This window comes from Pinus tabuliformis, chromosome 5_2 (genome assembly GCF_031772625.1).
Source record: "Pinus tabuliformis cultivar Carrire ecotype Pingquan chromosome 5_2, CPIR1, whole genome shotgun sequence".
Classification (NCBI taxonomy): Eukaryota; Viridiplantae; Streptophyta; class Pinopsida; order Pinales; family Pinaceae; genus Pinus; species Pinus tabuliformis.
The window spans coordinates 1,090,746,986-1,090,753,104 of NC_142306.1; the positions used below are offsets into that span (position 1 = coordinate 1,090,746,986).

Consider the following 6,119-nt stretch of genomic DNA (forward strand, 5'->3'; position numbering starts at 1 on the left):
GGCCACCTATCCCATGCATGGATCCAGTGATGCCACCATCGTGCATAGTGTCCTGGGGACATTGGGCCCTGACTTCCAAGATGTTTCCCTTCCATCAGGAGAAGCAATCTTGGAAGCCCCGACTTCGTGTTCATTATGATGAAGTTCGGTCAGAGCATAGTTCACTTTCCTATGTCAAGCTCCCTAAAAAATGAAATTGGGTCTGGTTGGAGCACAGTTCCTTGTCTTGTGTCAAGCTCGTTAAAAAATGAAACAAAGTGTCCCGATCATAGTTCCTGATCTTGTGTCAAGCTCATTAAAAAAATGAAACAAGGGATATTAAAAAATGAAACACCTCCCTTTCCAAATCGAGTCTTTTGATTAAGATCTCGTAAAATACAAGTCGAGTCTTTCATTCGATCTCGAGAGTGAACCTTCATTCCATCCACTTTGTTGAATGCAATGAAGCTTCGGGGGCATGTACCTCGATTTGCGTTATTATGCTGGGGGCATGCGAACTTATAACAAGCATAGTTTTTCGTTTCAAGCTTGTGTAAACATGAAACCGAATCCAAGCAGAGTTCTCCATGGTTCAAACTTGTGTAAAAATGAACCCATACCCGATTTACATCTTGTGATTGCCATTTTTATCCGTTGAATTCTACTAGATGAGCCTTGGTTGTTTCATTCCATCGCTACCATCTCTTTGACCGATCATATGCTCTCACTTGGTTGTTTATCCTTTCTGAGGAACCGCAGCGATGAGTGGTTTTATTAGCCAGGCTCTTGACCATTATATGTTTGAGCAGTTCCACCATTGCTGGAACCAGTTGCTACCTTTTGTACCACTCGTTCCTCTAGGACGAGTCATCTTTAAGCTCTTTTCTGACTCGTAAAATGTGAAAAGATTTCCGAGTATTTTTCCCTTTTTGACTCGTTAAAGAGAATAAAAATGGAGGTCTACTTTCAGCTCTTTTCTGACCGTCTAAAGATGAAAGGATTGTCGAGTCCCCCTCTCGACTCGTTAAAGAAATGAGAGGCGGTCGCTTTTAAAGCTCTTTTTTCGACCGTTTAATTTAAAAAGATTGCTGGGTGTTTGTCATTTCGCACTCGTTATCGGTTCCAAAACGACATACTTCTGACCGCTTTTTTACTTTTTCGGGTCAAAGTCACTATTCACGAAAAGTACTCCTCGATCATACTCGTCGGGCGGTTCTTTCGAGCATTGTTTTATACTTTTTCGGGCTCGAGAGACACAACTTTACGAAAAAGGACCCCCCTGGAGTTTTCTTTTCCGCTTTCTTTTCAGACTCTCTAAACAGGAAAAGACGCCGAGTTCTTCCTTTGTCAGACTCGTTAAAACTTAATGACATCGGACACCGTCGAAATGACGCCTTCCCAAGCATATGCTATCCCCGTCAAGCTTGTCACCCAAAAATAATCGGGGTACCTGCCAGAAATGGTGGGGAAAATAAAACTGTAATAATGGTCGTGTCGGCAATATGTTGCTCTTGAACATGGCACTCATCTGCATTCGTGTCTGGGTGGGGATTTCTCATCTTGTTTTACACTAGCCTCCATGGGTTTGGGTTATCCTATTTGACCTCTCATCTGCTCATTGTCTTGTCACCATGACCTCTGCTCATTTGATGTTAGATACTGCCAAATCTGCTGTCGTGCCGTCGATGTGTTCAAGAGAAGTTGACCTCTGCAAACTTACCACCTCCCTCTGATGTCTCACACAAAATATTTTATCCTTCTCTATCTCGTGTCGATGATGTGGGACACATCATGCCCCACCTTCGATCAAGATTACTTCCTGTCGACTTCAGCTCATTACCCAGGAAAGTGACCTAGAGACTCCCTTCAGGTGCCTTAGAGCCTGCATGCCTCAATGGCAGGTTCTTCGTGTTCGACGTAAGGTTTTCATCATTGGCCTCCGATCGGATGATTCTGCGGGTGTTCGACACCAGCTCATTGATTCACACGCCACAGATTGTACCTATAAGTACCTTGAGGACCATTGTCATTATTGGTGGTACCTCTCGCGTCTGTTAACAGTTTTCATTATTGGCTGGTAATCAGACGATGTTCATGCATGTTCGAATTCAGCTCATGTATTCACATGCTTGGACGTGTACTTTGTTCAGGTTGGGATGGAGCGCAAGACCCTAGTTTTTGTCTGTTGTGACCCAGGCTGCGATTTTGTGGATTGTTATTACATGACTCATTGATGGATGGTTGCGCCCATACCTGAGTCTTTTGGATGGCTGCGACCATACCTTCTTATCATCATGGTCTTTTCAGCTGGGTGGTTGCGTCCATACCACGGACCTTTTCGTATGTCTTTTGGATGGTTGCGCCCATGCCTAGACTACATGTAATCGAGATATCAGTTGTACATACGTGCAGGTTCTTCCTGGTGGTGTTCCAGTTCAGCGAGTTTTGTAAAGCATTTCATCCCTCCCACTCTCTCGGGCTTCATGCTTTAGGGGGCATCTGTTACGCAGTAATTTGTCACTGTCTCCCTGTCAGTCTCCCTACTGTGTCATGAATTCAAAATAACCATGCTCATGCTCTCTAAACTGGCCAAATGACCCACTTTGCCAAAGTTTATTTCATCAGCGCGACTGTTATTAAAATAACCGTGCTGACTGGTGGCTGATAGTGCAATTGATGCGCTGCCAGGGCGGAAGCACACGGGTTTTCCACGCGGGTCGAATTTCATGAGCCAGTGCATCCTATGTTTGTATTAAGTCGCGCTGACACAGCCTGCTCCGTTATTAAGATGCGATTTCAGCGCTCCAGTCCAGTTATGCACCCGCGCTGATCCAGTTTGGGTGAGTTTGTTCTAACAGCCGGCCTTCCAGATGACTCCAAACTTGGTTGTTGGTCTTGTAAATGTCGCCCTCGCTTCTCTGGCATGTTTGTTTCGTCATTTGAGCCACCTTCCTTGGAGATAATCTCATCCTCCCACCATTCATGGAGACTCTTTCTCCTATTTAAGTCTCCACCATTGCCATGAGCAGCTAGTTTTTGATAGTTTGGATAGTGTGGAATTCATAGTGCTTAGAGTGCTTCTCCTAGTAGGTAGTTGGTGTGACAAGTGTGGATTTGCTAGAGAGCTTAAGGAAGGTTGTGAGTATTGCTTGTGTGAGAGAGAGTTTTTGTCTTGGGAGATCTACCTCCAAGGGTGAATGCTTAAGAGACTTGCTGGCTGGACCCTCTTGAGAAGGACTCAACGTCAGAACTTGGTTCTACCTTTCTCTGTTATTGATTAATAATAGATGACTACTGTTATGGTTCAATTCTCATTTGTCTTTGTAATGGTTAATGTGAATTACATCCTTTCTGACTGATGTATAATTGCATTTATTAGATTTCACGCTTGTGTTTGTGTTTCTCTTCGTGTGTGTAGGTATCTATCTACGGGGATCGTGGAAGATCGTGACCGGCCAAAGCGAAGGAGCGAGAATGACATCTCTTCATCAAACAATAGCGTTGGAATCCAAGTAGGTGTTCATTGCCTATCTTTTATTTGCCATTAGGAACTTGCATCGTAGCATTGACTGATTGTTGCTAGACCCATTCTGGGCTAGTAGGGATCGCCTCTATCCATAGAGGGGATTTACCTCTCCAACAATTAGGTCTCACTAGAAACAACTTAACCACTTGAGAGTAGATCACAGATAATGGGAAGGAAGCACAAGAAGAAGGAAACACAAAGGAAAAGTCCATGCCAGGAAAGTAGTGACAGCGTTGTATCTGATGTCGTGGCAATATATGCATTCATAAATAAAGTTCCATTAGTAGAAGAACAAGTCAAACTAGAAGGTATGAATAATAAAGTTCTAGAGAAAGTCATGCATTGTAAAACCACAAAATAAGTATGAGATCATCTATAGGCCATTCATGAAGGAGAAAGAAAACAAGTAAAGGAAAATTTCTCATCATGTAAACCAACAAGTAATTTTGTTCCTAAGACATTAAATGAATCTAAAGGAAAGTATGGTTTTTTATATGATGAGAATGATCATGAAGAAACCCTTATTATATGAGATGAAGTTACTAATTCATATGAATATAGGTTAGAGGAAGTGTTTACTCTTAGAAGAAAACTTGCTTCTTCTTTGAAAGAGATTAACAGTCTTGAGAATAAGTTGTAGGAGTGTAGAAACATGGATCATGATGAATAAGATATAACTGAGAAATTTAACAAAGAAAACAATATTGTGAAGGACTTGAAGTTGAGATCACCACTATAAGATCAAATCTTGAAAAGTCAAACAAGCGAAATGCAGAGTGACGAGATTCTGGGGTGAACCAAAATCCCAGTTCCCCAATAAAATTGTCCTTGAAGCCTTCAGAAACTTCCTGTCGTTCTTCATCCACACACAAACTTTCTTCCCAAGGTTCTTTGTTGCTGTTGCTAGAACTGCTTGTTCAGCTCGTTCTCGGTCCACACATGTTCCCGCTACGCATTCTTTCTTTGATGCATATGAATACTCAACACAAAAAATAGGAGCTTCCTGCCTTCCCAATATATCCTCCTTCCTGGTGCTCAAATCATACCTTCTCATAGTGTTGTTAGCACTTCCACTGAAACCCGATGCATCGTCGTGAAAACAACAATCTAAAACCGGACCTCTGTGTACGAATTGACCCTTTAACGAATTCACACTTGCATCATATAATCGCACCTTTTTGTCCCATGAGGAGATGAGAAAATGGTCACTGTGATTGGAAAATCTCAAGTTAGAAATGCCGTTAGTGTGAGGATTCGTGAGCTTCCGTCTCAAGTCGACACCAACAGGAGACGTTGCTGCCATGATTTCCTCCCCCTCTCCTCCTGAGGTTAAATCGACGGTTCTTCTCTACGAACTTACTCAGCAACCGTTCCTTTCTTGAACTGAGTTCGTGCACTTTTGAATGTTGGACTAAGAATAGCACACTGGCGAGCACATCCTTGACACACACACTTGCTCGCATTCATAGTCCACCTCCTCAAAAACAAAATAAAAAACACTACTCTCTTGCCCGCTCCTCGCATTGGGTCAAGCATTATAGTTACGGGTCCAATCTACAACCCTTCCAACCTTCACATTTTTATAAGGAACATTCTGTAGTTGGTTTTCTAACGTAACAAGTCTATTCTGCTTCAGCCTGCGAGTAACCTCTTGTGGGGAGGCAAAGAGGCACCACGATCCGATCCCCTAGTCTCCACCTTCTGCCCGAATATAACCCTCCATTCTCATCAAAAACAAACCTAAAATCATGCACACCGACATGCCTATTCTGTGGAATTCATATTTTCATTTTCAGCTGAAAAGAAAACCAGAAAACGATTCAAACAAAAACACACAAAGCCACAAATTCACAAAGAGGAATTTTCATTATTTACAAACTCAAATTACAGTTTTAAGGCATCTTAGCCTTAATCAAGAATTTCTCTAGCAAATACATTTTCTCCCTCTCTCACACGCACAGGTTTTTCCTCTCCTTTCTTGATTCACTCATGAATCCTTAAGTTCTTGTTATACATACATTCAGATACATTCAGTTTTAACTAATTTTTTTAACTAAAATTAGTTCATTAACCGAATCTTGTTCAAGGTTGGCCTGGTTATCCATGTGGTTGTCCACGTGTCTCTTTCTCTATTTTTTTTTTTCATTAAGGGTTTGGATGCCCCTGCATCAGACTCTTGAGGTACAAAAATTATGACCTCCTGGTCATATGAATTTTCTTAGCAATTCTACCCACTATTTCACTTCGTTAGTGGAACTGCCTTCATGTGAGCTGCAACCAAACCTCTACAATAGCAAGTCCTCCCTGCTACCAGATGCCCTACCAAGCTTCTCTCCTGAGCTTAGTCCTCTCGGCATCGCCATGGTTCTCTCCTCTCGAACTAATTGAGCACTCCTATTCCAGGTTTGCTGCAATCTTCTCACCGTCACAAAATAAATTAAAAAAAAATACAAGCTTACAAATCTTCAACAAAGTGTACCTCTTCTTTCTTCGCATGCAAAAACTCCTCTCTGCTGGAAATCTTTTCCCGCTCTGATACCACTTGATGGTGACGAGATTTTGGGGTGAACCAAAATCCCAATTCCCTAATAAAATTGTCCTTGAGGGCTTCAGA

The 6,119-nt window shown here is 42.2% G+C and overlaps 1 pseudogene; it reads right to left on the bottom strand.

The window, feature by feature from the left end:
- Positions 1 to 4,238: 4,238 nt before the first annotated feature.
- LOC149163047 (mitotic checkpoint protein BUB3.1 pseudogene) lies at positions 4,239 to 4,808 on the bottom strand (annotated as a pseudogene).
- Between the last annotated feature and the right edge of the window lie 1,311 nt (positions 4,809 to 6,119).